Raw genomic sequence first — 20,893 nt, 5'->3', positions numbered from 1 at the left:
TTTAGTTGAGATATTTCATAAATCTGCAGGGTAATCATTTAGAATTAAAATTCTTTGCCACTAAAAAGTGTTCATAGAGGATATGAAACTTAGCAAAATGTAAAGGCTTTCCCCACCCCCCACATCATGAATGTGCTTCCTCAGCAACTAACAACTTTCAAATGATCTGTCATACTTTGCATAATTAAATCACAGTCTCAATGACAGCGAATCATTGCAGGAAGAGCTAGACAGCACTAATAGAACATGAAGTACAGAGAAGGAGAATTTCTTGGTTAGTAAATTTGTCTTACATCAGGCTAAGTACTCCATTTCAATGAACAGCTATGTAGGGAAATAGACTGAAAGAACATTTCTAGAGCACCAACTGGGTGATCCCTGTCCTTGAGGAATCTACAGTCCTATCAAGAACAAGAGTTCAACAACAAAATAGAGTTCACCTTTGATGTGTCAGGAGCACCATCCAGATGACGATAAGTACGGATTGGTTATCATAAGTGTCATTTGAGAGAGTCACTTTAAAATACAATTATTCATGTCCACTTTCCTAACACTCACCAGCCACTGAGCAACATGATTTCTTCATCTCTTGGAACTTTTCTTCCTCCAAGACTTTAAATTCAGATTCAGTTCCCCACCACATCATTATATTGCCATCTACTTTTCCTGTACCCTACCCTCACTAAGCATCACCAGGGCTTCCTATCTTTTTAGATCAATGTAGGAATTTGGAACATACAGGAACATAGACTTTGGAGCCTAACTTTCTGGGTTTGTGTGAACTTGGGTAAGTTACCTAATTACTCTGTTACCCTCATCTGAAAAATGAAGGTAACAATGGTATTAATACTATTTCATAAGGTTCCTATGAGCATTAAGTGAATTTGGTAAAAGAACAGTAGCTGGCTCATAATCATTAAGCATGTATTTGCTTAGTCTTTGCCCATTACAATTACTGATCCTTATTTTCACAGTTCGTCTCCAGCTGCGTGGCTTCCGTTTTCTCCTGGCCAACAGCAGTCAGCCTACCATGCCCACTTTCATAATGTACAGCTCTGGAAACCCCTGGTCTTTTCCTCCCCCACTGCTAAAATGTCAAGTGTCATTAGAGAAGATGGGATTATAAACCCTCTTGGTGTGTCGGTCAGGCTCACTATGATCTCCATTCATGGGAAATGTCACCAGTACACAGAGGGTGGTGGACTTACAGCCTTTGTGAGCCCTTGTTCCATAGCTATAGCTGACTGGTCTATGAACAGACCACTGACCTATCCTGGACACAACCGTTCTGTCTCCCAGGAAGTTGAAATTGAAACAGAGGTCTTGATTTGAGCATTTGATGGCAGAACTTTAGAGAGAGGGTCCCTGATGTTTTGATGCTGAGGCTCCTAGCATTGCTCTGGTCCCCTCACTTCTCTTGGCTTCTGCTGAGATACTCCCCTGTCTTTCCAAGAAATTCCTTTTTTCTCATTTGCTGACCATTTCTACTTTCCACATGCAAAGGAATCTCAACTGGGGCTGTCAAGAAACAATTACAACGAATTCTTCTTCAAACTCATGCTATTTAATCTCAGATGGTCCACCACTACAGCTCAGCACTTATTCATTCATCTCTTTTTTTGACTTCCTGGAAAATTCCCCCCTGCAGTAACAGTCAGAAATTCACTCTACTCAGGATGCATTCAACCTTCCACCTCTTCCTCGCACCTGCTCTTCAGTGCAGAAGTTCTCAACCCTGGCTATATATTGGAATCACCCAGGAACCTGAGAAATACCAAGCCTGGGTCCCACCCCCAGAAATTTTGATGTAATGAGTTCAAGAGCAGCCTGGATTACTTCGATGTGTACCCAGAGTTGAGAATCACCCCCAGCCAGACCAAGACTACCCTACCCAAACTTATTCAACAGTCTTGCACTTACTCCCACAGTTTCCCCTTTCTCTGGTCCTTTTCTCTTTCCTTCCAGGCTTAGAGGATGATATGTACCTGCTCTTGCAAAGGCCTCCACTGATGAAGGTGGCCAGTCTCTATGTTAATTTCCCCACTCTTCCGCTTCTTCCCTGTTCCTCCAGCCAAGCTCTTGGAATGCAGCCTACATTCCATCATGTGTTAAACCAAATTAGGACGACTGAAAAATAGATTTACCCTTCGGTGCATCACATACTTGTTTCTTAATTATCACAATTAAGAGTTTTTAATGAGTGGAAAATATACAATAATAACAGTGAGCAAATAATAGAGTGCTTACTATGTAATACCAGGCACTGTACTATGCATGTCCCATCCCATAGGTGTATATCTGATCTCATTCTCAAGCCACCTGGTGAAGTAGAAGCAACTGTTGCCACTTTATAAATGACAAAACTGAGATATGGAGAGGCCAAGGAGCTTGCCCAGAAACACAGCCGGGACCTGTGTAGCTAGGATTCAAGGGGCTTAATAACAAGCATTTAGTAACAGCCATTGTTTTTTATTTGAGAAACTTATCTGTGTCTGTTTTAACTTAAACAGTTCTCTACATATGGTTAACTTGGAGTCTGATTTTTTAAATGGCAGTCTGACCAGAATTTTAAAATTAAGACAAAAATTAAACAGCTGCTGTCCCTTAGCCTACAGTCACTTATTTCTGTAGTAATAGCCTTTTTTTTTATGGGAATGAAAATGTGGAAGGGTAATTGACAGCATTTTATAGTCTGTGTGAAGGCCAACAATTGTCTAATCTAGCCATGTCATATGCAAATATTGATTAAGTTCAATGCTGAGAGTTTTCAGCAAAGGAAAAAATTCAATCTATTCATACCAGCCTAAGAGGGACCAATCATGGGATGCTTGCTGTTTGTGACTGACGACTGCTAGGGCAGACACGGGGTAACGCAGTTACTCTCAGTGATTATTTTCGACTTTCCTTCAGAAGTTGCAGTGGTGCTCTGGGAGCACTACTTTGCCGAGCAGTCTGTGCAGGCCAACAGTGGAATTACCAGCCAAGCACCAGCAGGCAAGTGAGGCCACTGCTGCTCCCACCATCATAACTAGCTCACCCAAGTGACAAACAGACCAATGCTACCACCTGGGCTACAGAAAGCAATTGACTGCTGCTCAATTAAGCAGAAATGAGACTGTCACTCACTGAGGTGGAGATGTGAGAACTGCCTTTTCTGGTTCTCAGTAGCAATTTGTGTTTTGGAAGTTGTTTTACAGTTGTAATTACAAAGGGAAATGAAGTCCGCTTTGGCAATGTTACCAGGTGCTCTTCCTTCCATTATGACCTTGATAAATAGGCCCCCAGAGCCAACACTGGCTGGTCTGTTAACTGGTTCTATTACGCAAATACAGGATTGAAAAAACACTATTCAACTGAGGCAGCAGCTTAAGACCCAGGGAGGCGACTGTCCTCATTCAGACCATTAGGTGACTCATATATTATCTTTAAACTCAACATCTTTTTAGACCAAAGAAACCAAATTCTAATCCAGAATTTTTGCTTAAAAGTTAGATCTCATGAACAAAGATAAACTTAGGGTCATCAGCTGAACTAGTCTATGAACTTGTCTCTAGTCCCAGAGAATTACCTGGGACAAATAGAATCGAATCGCATAACAAGCTCTGATCTCAGGCTTCAGGGAGAGCAGAACTCTTCTAGTGTCTTCCGCTAATTTCTACTGCAGGGTAGGTCCCTTCACTTTTCTGTGCCCCTTTTTGCCTTAATGGAGTTTCCTAAAGGAGGACTGCCAAGAAAAATGCTATGGAACAGACCAGAGCAGAGTCAGGGTTCCTGACTTGAATGTTGTAAGGGACTTGAACAGCCATGCTGTCTTGTCCTCTCTTTGACAGTGGGGAGAGACTGCGAGCCTGGAAGGTAGAGTGAATACCCCTGGCCACATGGTCTGTTGCAGAGCCAGCTAGAGAAGCAAGCCTTTGAGTTCCAGGCCAAGGGCCTCTTTAGAAAAGTCTTAAATGCTGTTTGGAATCCAATGCAAAAAATCATAACTTAGTGCTTCAATTAGACACCCAATGGGTTGGTTGCACAGTGTTTACTGCTTGTATCTCAGAAATAGCACTAGCTTGTGGTCAAATGGTCAGGCCATTCCCTCTTGAAATGGACATCACTGCCATGTCTGTATTAAAGAAGGCACCAGTGATATGACATTTACTAAGCATGGACCATCTGCCAGGTGCTGCCCTGATCAGTAAGCTTTCTGATGGGATTCCCATCCACCACCCTCCTCAGATAAATGAGTAGAGTGGAATCCTTTTATACCCTTCTGGCTAAAAAGTTTTTTCCTCTGAAGCTCAGACACAGTAACAGAACTAACCAATGAATCTTCATCTCCCAAGTACTTCAGAAACTCTACACCTCCGGTGGCCTGAGCAAGAAACCACTTGCAAAGAGTTGGGTTGGTGTGCTAAGAGCTAACCCTCTGACCCTTGCAATAAACAAATAGTAAAGTTGTCTTTTGCTAGTCAGTACAAAACTCCCTCTCACTGCTCTAAAAACCATTTGGAATTGGTCCAGCTTACATATCTGTTGGATGTTTAAGAAATAGATTAAGAGGTCAGCAGGGAAAACGAGACATCTCCAGATGGTTGTCTAAATGGACAATGGTAAGAAGAAAGGAGTGGTGTGGGGTAGGGAGTTGGGGAGGGGAGGCTGATTGTGCTGAACAGAGAGGGACTAATCAAGACCACAGAATCACAGAAGCCTAGAGTCACCAGGTGAGGGAGCCTGTGATAGGATTCTTCTGTTGAGAGTAGAAGAAAACCCAAGTCAGTGGGATTAAACTATATTGAGCAGTACTTCTTAAACTTTAAAGTACACATTAATTACCTGGGGGATCTTATTAATATGCAGATTCTGACTCAGTAAGTCTAGGGTGGGGCCCAAGATGCTGCATTTCTAGCAAGTTCCCAGGTAATGCCTACACAACTCCTCAGACCATACTTGCTAGGTTATTTGTTAGGCCATGGTCCTAACAAGACAACTGGAGGAGCAAGCTTTAGGTCCCTTACCCAAAGGCTCTGTCTTGTCCTCAAGAATCCAGTTTCTTTCCATTTCTCTGCACTGCCAGCTACAGCTTCGGCCAGAGTCAAAGGATCCTTTATCTACTGCTCAAATGACTTCCAGTCATAATCTGGGCTGCTTGCCTCTTCATTCTCATATAGTAAGTGAGAGATTGTTAAGCAAAGCTCTGGAAGTTCACCCCATTGGATCAGTTCATGTTGCATGCCCACCCACAAGTTGGTAGCTGGTCAGATGAATGGGATGTAAATTTGTCAGGACTCATCTCTCAAGGTGGACAAAGGAGGAGGTTCTCCTGAAACACAAGAGCTTCATGGGCAAAAAATGGCCAATAGATTTTAAAAATTGGGTACACATGAAGGTATGGATGCTAGGTAGCCAATCAACAGAGACTTTGGTTATGATAGTTGGTGAAGAGTGTGGGCCCTGCATTCTTTGCCAGTCTTGGGTCCGTTGATGACCTGAAGCTTCTCCTCTGTTTGCAAAGTAACATCCATAAAGGGTCCTAACAGTGTCATACCCCTACCCCTACCCACTTATAATCCATTCAGTGAGGGAAGTAAAGCAGAGACAGGGACATTCTTATTTCATGAGTGAAGTGTGTTTTCTAGTCTCCCTCTTCTACATTATGGACCTCCCTCCTTGCCCTTACCATGTCTATGGCACTGTTGCAAGATCCAAATGTTTTCTTGCGGGAACTCGGTAAAATGCACCTACCCTCTGTTTCACTTTCCAAGGTAATAACTAGCTGACCTGATAAACTAAGTGATATGTGTATGTGTACATGCTCAGTAGCCCAGTTGTGTCAGATTCTGTGACCTCATGGACTGTAGCCCACCAGGCTCCTCTGTCTATGGGGTTTTTCAGGCAAGAATACTGGAGTGGGTTGCCATTTCCTCCTCCAGATGATCTTCCTGACCCAGGGATCAAACCTACATCTCCTGCATCTCTTGCATTGACAGGCACATTCTTTACCACTGAGCCACCTAGGAAACCCTGATATCATGTGTGCCCAACAGGAAACGTATTGCTTCTCCCAGAGGGAATATGGTGACATTTTTAACTTACATTCTCTAGAGTTGCAGCATCCTGAGTTAAAGGACTAAGGCCAACAATGAGATTTCAGGCATTCAGACAGACCTCTAGGAGAAGACATTTTTGGGTAACAGAGCTTTTGGAGCTCCTTAGGCCATACACATCAATAGCTATGTATTCTCACCAAGAGACAATGCTAGCCCAAGACGGATGGGAAAATGACTAACAGTTTAAATGCTGTTTCTCATAGGGGAGCTTTCTCTAATTGCAGTGCACGCACACACACACTCACAAACACCTCCCTCCACTACCACCACCATAATGTAAAAAACATGTTGCTTACACTTATGTTTAGAACTTAACTCCAACTTGCTGCCATTTTTGTTTCTCTTCCCCATATTGTAAGTTCCTTGTACTTGGTACAGTGCAGATATTGAATAAATTTGTGTGGCAAGCTGAGCTGAAGTAGTGAGGCAGTCATAAATCCACACCAAGATTCTTATCATGACTGCTCTCCTAGAGATTCTCTACAACAAGCAAAGCAAGCATACCACTAAGATTCATTTCACTTGTTTTTGAAATTGAAAGATACTATTAGGAGTGATCATTTCCAGCCATCAGGAGATACATTCCAAAAGGGGGAAGCAATAACATAATCAAGGATTGAGAACTAATAAAATCTAAATATAGCTTGTCCCCATATTTACAATACCCTTCTCAAAAGAGGAAGGAAGGGAGAGAGGGAGGGAAGGAGAGAAGAAGGAGCAGAGAAGAAGAGAGAGGGAGGGATGAAGGGCAGGGGAAGGGAAGAAATTGCTGGCAGGGTGAGTACTTTGGTTACTGAGCAGTGGGGCTGCCCGCTCAGTTATTTTCTCTTGCTGCATCAGTTCTCACAAAATAAAGTCAAAATTAAAGATTAAAAATGAGAGTCTTTTGAGGATTACTCAATATTGTCTGTAGGTTCTAGTAAATCTCCATTTGGGAAATAGCCGAAGCAGCCAGCTACGTTAGGAGTTGGACACTGCAAGCCCCCCTACCGGAGGCTGGAAGTGCCATCACCGAGAGTTCCCTGTGTGGCCGCCACCATCAGCTCTGACACAGGACCACTCTGTTTTGCACCCAGAGGAAGCCGGTACCAAGGGGGAGTTAGAGCAATCTTGGCTCCCCCAGAAATCTTCCACTTTTCATTTTTTCCCCAAACTGGCAAGAAAACTATTTAGATTTCCATTTTTAAAAGTGCTAAGCTTTCCTTAACACTAGTTTAAATGATTGGATATTGGACTAATAAAAGAATAGTTTCACATATAAGTTGAGCCTATAAAAAGCTTTTCCAGAATCTGCTTCCATGGCAAGTTGTGAAAGCTGCTGTTTTGCTCAGAGAACCACTAGAGGTAATTTTCAGTTCCTTAGATCTGGTAAGGAAGTAAAAAGAGTGGGGAAGGAGATATTTTTAGTTTCCTTTCCTCAAAATGGATAATATTCTATTGGGAAAATGACAGAGGAGATCAAATGAGTTTATATAGCTCCATTGTGAAAGTCCGTTCTTGAACTTTCGGCGTCTGCCCTGGAAAACAGAGATGAGGGGGTTGGAGAAGTGGAACAATGGGAAATTTCCTTTTTCACCTGCAAGAAGCTTATCTTCAGCCTTATCTGCCAAGGAAGGTATGAGGATGAGGCCTTCATCTTCAGGGAACGCTTAGAACTTTCTAGCTATGGGTACAGCTGTACACAAGAGAGAAGTCAAGTATAACTTCCTATGAAAAATTAAAAGGGTTAAAACCCAAAAGAGAAAGAAAAAAAAAAAAAATTAACGAAGAAACTAAGAAACGGACACCAAATTGTTATAGAGGCCTATTTTCAACTCTTGCTTTCATAAAACCACATTCTAGGATGACATTGAATAAGGGGCAAGAGCTGAGTTATTTGACCAGAGGTTTGGGCCATGGTGCCATTTCTGCCATTCACTGCTGTGTGCCTTTAGCAAAACCGCTTAACCCAGCAGGACAGCCAACTAATCCTGATTTTAGCCCTGAAAGTCCTGAGCCCCTCAAAACTTCTCAGTCTCAGGAACATTAGGCTGGCTTTTCACTCTGCTTAACCATGCTGAGTCTTCTTTTTACTCATGTAAAACAAGGGAATTGGATTAGATCATCTAAGTCCTATGCAGCTCCAAGTAAAACTGGTTACCTTAAGTTGTTCCATTATTGTGTTTATTTACACATACTTGGGCGACTTTACCAAAGGTCTGAGGAAGCTTATGAGGATAAGCAGTATAAAAACAACAAAAAAAAGAGTAGACTTTACAACCAGACTCACAAAAACATCTCGAATAGAAAAACAAGACCAAGGTTAAAGTGGTAACATAGATACACTGCCATTTGATCCAAGAATTATTAAAATGGAGTGGCAAATCTGGTGCTGGGATACCTGGCAGTCAAAACAAGAGGGAAAACATAATCTATAATGTGATACATGTTATCCATGAGGGAAGTATCAATTTCTCAGGAGAATAAAAGACTTTTCTGGGATTTTGTCTGAAATTTACACATGCATCCTTATGTAGAAGACACCGAATCCTGTCAAACACTGCACTTAACAATATCCTAAGGGCAAATGCAATAATGACTGTCAAATGGCTGTTTATTGAGTATCTGTCAAAGTAAGCAGAGGATATTATACCAAAACAAACTCAGTGGAAACAATCCTGCCAAAACAATATGGTACAAGATGATATTTTTGAAGTTGGCTTGAAAAAGAGAAAATCTACATAATCTAGAACACTTGGTGTACTACATGGCCATCAAACAATACTCCTTAGATTAATATCTTTCAGCCAGACTTCTTCTTGATGTACAAAAAATCTAAGATTGTAAATCATGGAAGAGACATTGGAGCTTGGACCTCAGATAGAACCACTCCAAGAGTCCACTGTCCATGGCCTTGAGGGAGGCCACCCCCTGGGTCCCTTTCCTCATGTCTTCTCCTCCCCTCACCCAACCGCCACATCGCAGGCCCTTGTACTTCTCTGACGTGAAGCTCTCAGGACTAGTTCCATCCCTCTTTTTGAAAGATCGAATAAAATATTAGCCCACAATGTACAGATGAGATCCTCCTATATTGTGTCCAGAACTATTTATCACAAAACCTTTAATTCAGAATTTGACTTAGATTTATCTTTAAACAACTGTCTGTTGAAGTGTTTTTGTCCTCAGTGAGCTCAAACTCCCAAGATCAAGTATGGTAGTCTTTGCAGACTAACAGGCTTTCTCCGAATAGTGCCTTGTGGGTGGGAATTTTGGAAGACAAATTCCAAATTTTTCCACGGCAATTGCCAAGATTGGGAACTTTTCTTTTTCTTATACCTGCACACAGATATAAAGACAGGGAAATTAAGAAATTGGAGGCAGGTCAAAGTAAATGATCATCTTGCAGAAGCAGGGTCCTTTTTAAAAATTACCTCTTTTGGTTTTCTTTTGCTTTTATTATTGTTACAAAAGTACATGCTTATAATTAAAAATTCAAACAATAAAAAAGGGTTAAAAGTGAAAAATAACATTTCTTTTCCCTCAAAGGAAGGTATATTTCTTGTATATCTGATGCAAAAACGATCAAAGATGGTCCACCAAGGCTCCAAATGCTGTGCTGCTGTGCTTAGTCACTCAGTCGTGTCAGCTCTTTGCGACCCCATGGGCTGTAGCCCGTCAGGCTCCTCTGTCCATGGGAATTCTCCAGGCAAGAATACTGGAGAGGGTTGCCATGCCCTCCTCCAGGGGATCTTCCCAACCCAGGGGTCGAACCCAGGTCTCCTGCACTTCAGGCGGTTCTTTACCATCTAAGCCACCAGGGAAGCCCAAGAATACTGGAGTGGGTACCCTATCCCTTCTCCAGGGGATCTTCCCAACCCAGCAATCAAGCCAGGGTCTCTTGCATTGCAGACAGATTCTTTACAAGCTGAGTTACTTAACAAATAACACTACTTTTCTTTCAAAAAGTAGATGCAAGCTATTGACTGAGTATAAAGTCATGGCTGTCAGTTGGATCTCAAATCAAAGCATGCACCTTACCACTTCGTAACCAAAAGACACTCACTTAACAAAGTCTACCTAACATAGGTGGCCTAATATTAGGCTAACATGGGTAGCCTAATATTCATGGGTAGCAGGCAAAATATTCCAGAAGGAAAAAATGTGTCTTCAGTAGTTAACTAGTAAAGGCAGAAATTCATTAGGAAATCCAGTGAAATTCAAAAACCTATAAAACCATCATGTGCAGAAATTTAGGTTTTCCAAGATACAACTTGAGCTGTCTTCGTATGAAATGGTAGATCTGTTACATTCAAATTTTTTAAGTTAGTGGGATTCTTCAGGTGGTTATAAGTTCTAACTATAAGTTATAAACTATATAACTTCTATATAGTTCAGGTGGTTATAAATTCTAAAACTATATTAAGGTTATTGGGTACTGAAAACTGGAGTATAAATGGCACCAAATTCAGCAAGAAGAAAGTAATCTAACTTCCTCGATTCTTGCCTCACTTTTTTATCTTTATGGGTCCTTTTGAGGGAATCAAGACAAGCATAACAGGAATGCCTGTTCCTCAGTGTCAGTGGCAGCTGGAATTCTGAAAGCCTGAGAGCTGGAAGCATCTGTAGGTTCTTCTCTCTTGTGTCTGGCGGTTGTTGATGACTATTGGCTGAAGGCCTAGGTGGATCTGAGGGTCAGAATACCCAGACATGGCTTTTCCATGTGGCTTTGGCTTCTTGAAAACGTGGAAGGTGGGATCCAAGGGCAAGTGGCCTGAGAGAATGAGCCAGGTGGACATTATATCCTTTTTATGGCCTATCCTTGGAAGTTATATGTTAATATCATCACTCCATTGGTGGGCAGTCAAACGAAGATTCTAGGGAAGGGAATACACGACCTGGAGAAGTCTATGGACCTCCATCTCTGGGTGGAGAAATGTCAGGTACACTGTAAAAAGATCACATGGGATGGGATAAATGTGGCCATCCCTGGGGAATACAGTCTGCCATACCATCCAAGAGAAGAGAGTAAGTTCCCTAAAAGCACAAATTATCAAAACTGGTAAAGCCAATAAAGCTCTTGATAATTTGTGCTTTTAGGGAATTTACTCCTTTGTTCAAAAGAGCAAAAGGGTGTCCCTGATATTCACCCCACTGTTAACTCTTGTTATCTGTGGGATTATGTTTGATTTTTCTTTTATCCTTTTATAAGTTTCCCACAAAAAATGTGTGATTGATTTTGTAATTTGGAAACAAAGCTATTTTAAAACAGTTTTATTGAGATATAACTCATGTACTTTACAACTCACCTATAGTACAATTCCGTTGCTTTATTATATTCAAAGTTGTGCATTCATCACCGCACTCAACTTTAGAAAGTTTTTATTACCCCAGAAAGAAACTGTGTACCTCTTATGTGGCACTTTCTCAATCCATCTGCATTCTACACCCCTATTTTCTATATATATAGATTTGCCTAGACTGGACCTTTCATGTAAATGAAATCATATAACATGTGGCCTTTGTAATGGGCTTCTTTCATGTAGCACATGGTTTTAAGGTTCATACATGTTATAGAATGCATCAGTACTTCTTTTCCTTTTATTGCTTAACAATATTCCATTGTATGGATATATCACATTTTATTTATCCATTCATCAGTTGAGGGACATCTGAGTTATTTCTACTTCTTGGCTATTATGAATAATGCTGCTATGAACATTCATTTACAATCTGAGAATGGACACAGGGTTTCATTTCTGTCTAGGAGTGGAATTGCTTAGACCATATGGTAACTCTCTTTAACGCTTGATGAAGCACCATAATTTTTTCCAAAGTGGGTGCACCATTTTACATTCACACCAGCAGTGTATGAGGGTTCTAAATTCTCCATTTCCTTGTTAACATGGACTATTATCTGTCTTTTTTACTCTAGTCATCCTACTAGATGTAAGGTGACATCTCATTGTGGTTTTGTTTTTCATTTCATGAATGGTTAATGATTTTGATCATTTTTTCATGTGCTTGTTGGCCATTTGTATTAATACATCTTCTTAGGAGAAACGTTTATTCAAATCCTTTATTTTTCAATTGGGTTACCTTTTTTAATGGGATTGTAGTAGTTCTTTATAAATTTTAGGTAGAAGTCTTTTTATCAATGTATGATGTGCCAATTTTTTCTCCCATTCAGTGAATTGTCTTTTCACTTAATGATGTCATTTTTAAAAATATAATTTTATTTATTTGGCCGTGCTGGGTCTTTGTTGCTGTGCAGACTTTTCTCTAGTTGTGGCAAATGGGGGCTTCTCTCTAGTTGTGGCGCGTGTGCTACTCACTGCAGTGGCTTCTCTTGTCACAGAGCAGCCTCTAGAGCGTTTGGGTTTCAGTAGTTGTGGCACGTGGGCTCAGTAGTTGCGGCGCACAGGCCTAGTTGTCCTGCGGCATGTGGGTTCTTCCTGGACCAGAGATCAAACCCATGTCTCCTGCATTGGCCAGTGGATTCTTTACCACTCAGCCACCAAGGAAGCCCCTTAATGATGTCTTTTGAAGCACAGAGGTTTTTTGTTTTGATGATGCCCAATTTACCTATTTTATTTTGTTGCTTGTACTTTAGTGTAATATATGTTTTTTTTTTTAATTGCATAATACAAGGTCACAAAGATTTAGCCCCATGTTTGCTTCTAACAGTTTTATAGTTTCAGCAATCACATTTAGGTTTGATCCATTTTGAGTTAATTTTTGTATATGATGTGAGGCAGGAGTCTAACTTCATTTTTTGGCCTGTGGATATCTAACTGTCCACATATAATTTATTAAAGACACTATTCTTCTCCTTGTTGAATTGCTTTGACACCTTTGTCAAAAATGAATTGACATAAATGTTTATTTATGTTATTTTGTTTATCAATTTTACTAATTTATTTATACATCTACCCTTATGCTAATTCACAATGTCTTGGATACAACAGTTTCGTAGTAAGTTTTGAAACTGGGACACGTGAGTTCTCCAACTTTGTTGTCCATTTTCCAGATTGTTTTGGCTGTTCTGGTTCCCTTGTATTCTCTTATGAATTTTAGGATCAGTTTGTCAACTTCTGCAGAGAAATTAGCTGGAATTTTGAAAAGGATTGTGCTAAAGCTAAAACCATAGATCAATCTGTGGAATATTGCCATCTTAACAATACTACATCTTCTGATCCATGAACATGTGATGCTATGCCATTTATTTAGGTCTTTAATTTCTTTCAGCAACATTTTATAGGTTTCAGAGCAGGAGTTTTGCATGCAAAATTTTGTTGAATCTGCTAAACAATAAATTTTTGTTAAATTTATTCCTAAGTATTTTATTTTTTCTTGGTGCTATAACAAATGTAGCTATTTCCTTGATACTTTTTGTTGGTTCATTGCTATCATACAGCAATACAGGAGAGTTTTGTATGTTGATCTTGTATTTTGCAGCCTTGTTGAACTCATTTATTAGTTCTAATAGTTTGTTTTAGTGGATTTTAAGGATTTTCTAAAACAAGATCATGTCATCTGTAAACAATTTTATTTCTTTGTCTTCAATCTGTATAACTTTTATTTCATTTTCTTGCTTAATTTCCCTGGCTAGACCTTCTAGTATAATGTTGAATATAAGGATGGACATCTGTGTTTTCTTTTTGATTTTGGGGGAAAATCATGCAGCCTGCTGCAGTCCATGGGGTCGCAAATAGTCGGAAATGACTGAGCGACAGAACTGAAATGAACTGATGATATTCGCTTTAGCTTTTTCATAGATGTCTTTTATCAGATTGAAGAAATTTTCTTTTATTCCTGCTTGTTGAATATTTTTATCAAAAATGGTGAATTAAGTTTTGTCACAAGCTTTTTCTGTGTCTATCAAGATGACTATGTGTATGTGGTTTTTGTCCATATTCTATTGATGTGGTGTATTACACTAATTGATTTTCAGATGTTAGTGTTGAATTCCTGGGATAAATGCCACTTGAGAATAGTGTGTGATCTTTTTTACATATTGCTAGTATTTTGTTGCAGAGAAGGCAATGGCACCCCACTCCAGTACTCTTGCCTGGAAAATCCCATGGATGGAGGAGCCTGGTGGGCTGCAGTCCATGGGGTCGCTAAGAGTCCGACAAGACTCAGCGACTTCACTTTCACTTTTCACTTTCATACATTGGAGAAGGAAATGGCAACCCACTCCAGTGTTCTTGCCTGGAGAATCCCAGGGATGGGGGAGCCTCGTGGGCTGCCGTTTATGGGGTCGCACAGAATCAGACACAACTGAAGCGACTTAGCAACAGCAGCAGCAGCAGTATTTTGTTGAAAACTTTGGGGTCAATATTCAGGAAAGATATTGCTCTGTAGTTTTCTTTCCATATGATATTTTTTTGTCTGATTTTGGTATCAAAATTATAGTGCTTTATAAAGTGAGTTGAAAGTCTTCCCTTCTTTCTTAATTTTTGGAAAAGTTTGTGAAGAATTCGATTTGGTTACTCTTTATATGTTCAATAGAATTAGTCAGTGATGAAATCTGGGCCTGGGCTTTTCTTTGTGAGAGGTTTTTGATTACTAATTCAATCTGTTTACTTATAGGCTTAGTCAAGTTTTCTGTTTCCTTCTTGTGTAAATTTGACAGTTCATTTCTTTACAGGAATTTAATGGCAACCCACTCCAGTATTCAAGGCTGGAGAATTCCATAGACAGAAGAGCCTGGTTGGCTACAGTCCATGGGATCTCAAAGAGTCAGACATGACTGAGTAACTAACACTTCCTTCAAGTTATCTAAATCATTGGCATACAGTTGTTCATAGTATTCCTTTATAATGCTTTTTATTTCTGTAAGGTCGGTAATAATACCCCTCTTTCATTTCTGATTTTTAACAATTTGAATTTTCTCTCTTTTCTTGTTCAGTTTAGCTAATAGTTTTTCCAGTTTTTGTTGATCTTCTTGAAGGATCAACTTTGGGTTTCATTGTTTTTATCTACTATTTTATGTTCTCTATTTCACTAATTTCTGCTCTGGTCCTTTTTATTGCCTTCCTTCTGCTTTCTAAAAAAGCCACTTCTGAGTTATTAAAAAGAAGAAAAATTATTTATCTAATACACTATTGGTGGCCATTGGGACCATTTCCAGATAGAAGCTACTATGGGTAAAGTTGTATGAACATTTTTAACATGTATTTATATGAATATATATTTTCATTTCCCTTCGATAAATATCTAGAGAAGGATTAGGAGTGAAGTAGGTGTGTGTTTAACTTTTTAGGAAACTGTCAAACAATTTTCCAAAGTAGTTGTGCCATATTACATGCCAACCAGTATCACCACACCTCCAACATGCAGTGTTGTCATTCTTTTTCTGTTTAACCCTCTGATAGAAGTATAGTGATATCTTCTGGTTTTAGTTTGCATTCCCCTGATAATCAATGAGATTGATCACCTTTTCACTCCTGTCAAAGTGATTACTCAAATTTTTGTCCTCATTTCTATTGGGATGTTTGCCTTTTCCTTGTTGATTTGAGTTCTTTATATATTCTGCATATGAATCATTTATGAAATAAATTATAGTACTCAGATGGGGTTCAGGACACACTGCCCTAAAATATGGCATCTTGGCATATTGAATATTTAAAGTTGAAGGAATTTGAGAAATGGCATGTGTAGGAAGGACTTTCTGATCTTCCCTTGAAGCAGGTTATAAAACCCCTCATGCTGTCATGTGAGAGACGGTCTCCCAATATTCAGAGGAAAGGAGCATCCTTATCTCCAAGGATGAAGGGACACAGAGAGGAAGCTGAATGAACAGGCCTTGCTAAGGCTCCCCCCAGTTTACTGTACTTACTCTACACCCTGTGTCTTATCATATCTTCCCACAGCTCTCCACCCTTCATCAAACCTAGCATAAAAACACTCATATTTACCCATTTCCTCATGTCTCCATTTCCTTATGAAGGCTCTTGAGTCATGTAAAACATATTAAATAAAATTTTATGCTTTTCTCTTGTTAACCTGTCTTTTGTTACAGGGTCCCAGTTAAGAACTTAAAAGGGTAGAGAAAAAATATTTTTCCTCCCTTACAGTACATTCATACAATGGACTACCAGACAGCAATCAAAGTGAATGAACTATTGCTATATACAGTTATGTAGATAAACTCACAGACATAAAAATGAGCAAAAAGGGGGCATTATAAAAGTGTACATGCTGTGTAATTCTATATGCAAAAAGTTCAAAAACTGGCAAAACTACCCTACTATGTAATAAGTCAGGAGAGTAGTTCCTTTTAGGATACTGGGTATAACTCAGAGGATGCATATGGGGACCTCTGGGGTCTTGGTAACATTCTATTTATTCTTCAACAGGTAACTGGTTACACAGGTGGCCCAACTTCATGAAAATCTATGGAGTTGTCACTTTGCAGTTTGTTTACTTCTCTGAATGTTATACTTGAACACTTTAAAAGAAGGAAAATTGTGTTCTTGAAAAAATGTGATAGTTACCAAATAATTGGTGTTACTAGCAGGTTCTCTGCATTTGACATATTTCTCACTTATTATATTAAGGTGCTTTTTTCCTTTGCACTATTTTCCTTGTGCATACTTTCTTTATACTGTAAGACTAAAAATTCATCTAATAATAGGCCAATAGCAGAGTTTAATTTTTCCTTTGCTCTGGACTATAGACACCTTGGCAAATAACACAACCTGAGTTCCCAAGGGCTATAGGATTGTAAAATCTACCCCTTCCCCATCAGCCCCATAATGCTGAATGCAGTGCTCATACAATGAAATGCGGCAGCTAACACCACTGTAGCTGCCCCTTAGGAATTCATTGTAAAAGGGTTTCACTGTACTTTGTAAAGCAATTTGGAATCCTTCATGATGAAAGGTTCTATATAAAGAAGGTAATATAATGGACTTGGCTTTCAACTTCTTTCATTTAAGCCTTAACAGAAACATGAATCTACTATATTAGCATCATAAACCAATAGGTGCTATATAAATGGTGAACAGAAATATTCTGGGTGAATAAAACTGCAAATATAGCTATGTATTAGCTAAGTGCTTTATGGAGTATTATGCAAATGAGGATTAATAAGGCAATTATACTTAATTAAAATAATAATAATAATGCTACATTCTTCTAATTCTCTTGGCACCCATTGACTCAGTTATTTGGTGTGTGTCTGCCTCCTAAATCCCAGGTCTAAATGCAAATGCACAGAACCTACTGTAGAGCAAAAGAAATATTTTGTAATAGCCTATAAGGGAAAAGAATCTGAAGAAGAATATATACATATATATATATGTTCCCTGGTGGTCCAGTGGTTAGGCTTTGGTGCTTTCACTGCAGTGTCCTTGGGTTCAATCCCTGATCAAGGAACTAAGATCCTATAAGCCACAGCACAGCCAAAGAAAAATACAAGAGAAGTTATATATATGTATACAAATGGATCACTGTGTTATACACCTGAAACTACAATATTGTAAGTAAACTCAACTTCAATTAAAAAATTAAAAAACACAAACTCACATGAGATTCTTCTTTGGAAGGAAACAGTCTTCCACTGAGTAGATACCAAACAAAAGCTCCAGCAAGTTAAAAGGGATGGAGACAAAGGAAGCCTCTCTCACATATTTAAAGAGCCCATGGTACTGGAAACAATTCTCCCAGGCCCTAGAAAATATGTAATACTGCCCAGAGTTACTTTTACACTTCTTAGAATTTCTTTTGGAGATTAGATTCTCCAGTGCTTCCCAACACTATGATCATCATCAGGTCTTATATCATCAAACAGTTGCTGTGCTTCACCCCAAAGAGTGATAAGCAGAAATACGCGACATCATCCCTATGTGGCATCTAAAAAGTAATTAGAATTCTGTTGATGAAAGGTGTGCTAATATGAATCATAAACATCATACTGTTCTTTCTTTATAACATCTTCGGGGAATGAGTGGTCATCCCTACTTCTGTAGAATCTGTAGTCCAAACAAAAATATTTTTTGTGGGTCTTCAAGTTCAGATTTACAGAGAAATGTACTAAATCTACAACTATTAGTTTTGTATGTATGTCAGATGAACTCCTCAACTTTATGGGTGAAAAAAGGCATTTCTATTTTGACCTCTTATCATTGAGCCTTACCATGATGGGAGAGAGCACAGTAAGGCTCTCACTAGAAGCCAGTTTTCCTGCAGCCCCAGCCCTCTGCACAAAATGATATAAATCATCAATTCTTTGGCAGAAACCTTCAAATTTCATTTTGAATATGCACAAAAATTTGAAAGAGCTTGCACAGACTCAGGATGCTAAAGAGAGGATGGTAAACAGCTGTTTCCTGTCTCACTGAAGATGGGGGCGGGGAGCAGACTTAACTGAAGTGGGAAGGGTGGGATTTTATGTCTCTTGCAGTGAAATGTGCAAGTCCCATACCCCAAGGAAAGCCTAGAATGAATCCCATTCTTATTTCTATTCCTTTTGGCTGCAACATCACATATATTTTACAAGAAATAGCATATTCTATGCAAGAATATTCTTGCCTTAAGGTTGTCTAGTGGGTTCTAGAACTCTTTTTGATAAGGAACACTTTGTTCCAGGAAATCTTAACATGAAACCCCAGATAGAAAACAAATTAAAACCCTCCAAGGGGGACCCTCAGCAGTCTGTTTTGTCAGTTCTAGTCTAGTGGAATCCCCCACGTGAGGTCATTATTAGTTAGATCCACACACTCTTCAGTGAGGTCTTCATGGTGAAGAAAGGACCTAAATCAGGCTTTGCATGGTCAGTAGACTCTGCCTGGATAATGTGTCTCCCTGGGTTCAATGCAGAAAGTTAAACCACTTCAGGCATGTTGAGAAGAAGGAGATAAAATAGAGGGAATTAGGTGCCTATAGTTTCACTGGAAGGGCCAGAGGAATAAGTCAGGGGGTCTTCAGGCCAGACATTTAGCTTTGAGTTCACACTACAGTAGTAGTCCCATGGTTAAGACTATGCTTCCAATGCAGAGGGGCAAGTGTTCCAGCCCTGGTCAGGGAACTAAGATCCCACATGGCGAAGCATGTCAGCATATTTAGGGCTTCCCTTGTGGCTCAGCTGGTAAAGAATCTGCCTGTAATGCAGGAGACCTGGGTTCAATCCCTGGGTTGGGAAGATCCCCTGGAGAAGGCAAAGGCTACCCACTCCAGTACTCTGGCCTGGAAAACTCCATGGACTGTATAGTCCTTGGGGTCGCAAAGAGTCAGACACCACTGAGCGACTTTCATATAGAGTTGTGATGCAGAGGTCAGGAAACTCTGCCAGGAACTGTACTGCCACCAATCTGGCCACCCCAGAGCCACCCAACATGCATGACCTATAGAGCTGGGCTGCTGCAGCCAGTGTCAATGTGTGTGTTAATCAGCACCACTGCAGGAAGGTAGCATCTACCTCTTCCTGTCTTCTAATCTTCATGCAAGAGCATCTCACTGCAGAGCCTAAGTCAAATCCAGAACCACACCCACAAAACCGTCTAGGAATAGAGCACTTAGCCTTTTTTTAGCTTCATGACACAAGAAGGAACCTAGACGAATCTAGGATCCTGACTGGATCTAGGCCAGAAGAACTGGGGAGAGGCAGTGTTTGGGAAGAGCCTGAGCAAAGATAGAGCTGATGCAAACTAAAGGACAAATTCTGGGTCAAGTGGAAATCTGCAGCCTCACTGTGAAATTGGTAAGAAGGACTTATCCACTCAATGGATAAATGGAAGGCAAGGATCACTTTCCAAAGAAAGTTTAAGAATAGCCCAAGCAATCTTTTTTAGGTTGGGTTGAGATACAGTATTTTATTTCTTTCCTGTTTTATAGCATAAGTGATCTAAGTTCATTGTAAAAATATAAGAAAATATATTGACCCCAAAAGAAAAATAAGTCATTTTCCCCAGATATTCCAGTATTTCATTTATTATGATAACATAGTTTTTAACTTTTTTTTTTTTACTTATGAACAAAACTTTCCACATTAATAAATGGTCATCTAGTGACAATATCAATATGTTACCAGCTACACTGTCAGTAGTATTTTGTTATAGGAATGTCTCATATTTTATTTAATAAATACTGTATTTAAAGCCCCTCTTTGTTGGACGTTTCAATATTTTAGATTAATAGTGATGGAATTAATCGAAAATGCAATATTTCAGAGCAGTAAATGCAGGGGTTGAATTGTGAGGTGCTAAAAGCAAAAATATCAGTGAGATGGGAGATATAGCAAAGCTCATAAAGTGTTAAAGCTGGAAAGAACTTAGAAGTCATCCTCGTCCATCTTCCTCATTTAACAGATGGGTGTACATTGAGACCGTATTTCACTCTCTTCATCCCAAACTCTTTAGTCCTTGTTCTCCATCTTTCTTTCCTGTTTCCTAAGCCTTGTGTACAATTCACACCAAGACTCAAATCTAAACAGCAGCCAACAGAAAATATTACTTAAAGAACAAGATCAACAAAAATCCAAGTTATTACAATTCAATTCAGTTCAACTCAATTCACCTAGCATTTATTGAGCGCCTTCTCAGTAGTCAGTGCAGTGTTTGGGGAGAAGGGAACATAAAAATAATTCAGATAACTAGCCCTACCCTCAAAGCATCTACTCTCTTACCTCCTTTGATGAGAAGGAAACTTTGAGGTGTGTTAAGACAGCTGCCTGTCTTTTAAGTGGGAATGGCATTGAGTCCCAGACAATTTTCCTCCACAATTTCTTTACTTCTTGTAAAAAAGCAGGAAATCAGGTTGTAAAAAAGCAGGAAAGTGAGAAGGAACTGTATAAGTTTTCCTATTTTCCAGTA

The sequence above is a fragment of the Bos indicus genome, chromosome 4, assembly GCF_029378745.1.
Source record: "Bos indicus isolate NIAB-ARS_2022 breed Sahiwal x Tharparkar chromosome 4, NIAB-ARS_B.indTharparkar_mat_pri_1.0, whole genome shotgun sequence".
NCBI classification, from domain to species: domain Eukaryota; kingdom Metazoa; phylum Chordata; class Mammalia; order Artiodactyla; family Bovidae; genus Bos; species Bos indicus.
Note: the sequence above shows the minus strand (reverse complement) of the source record.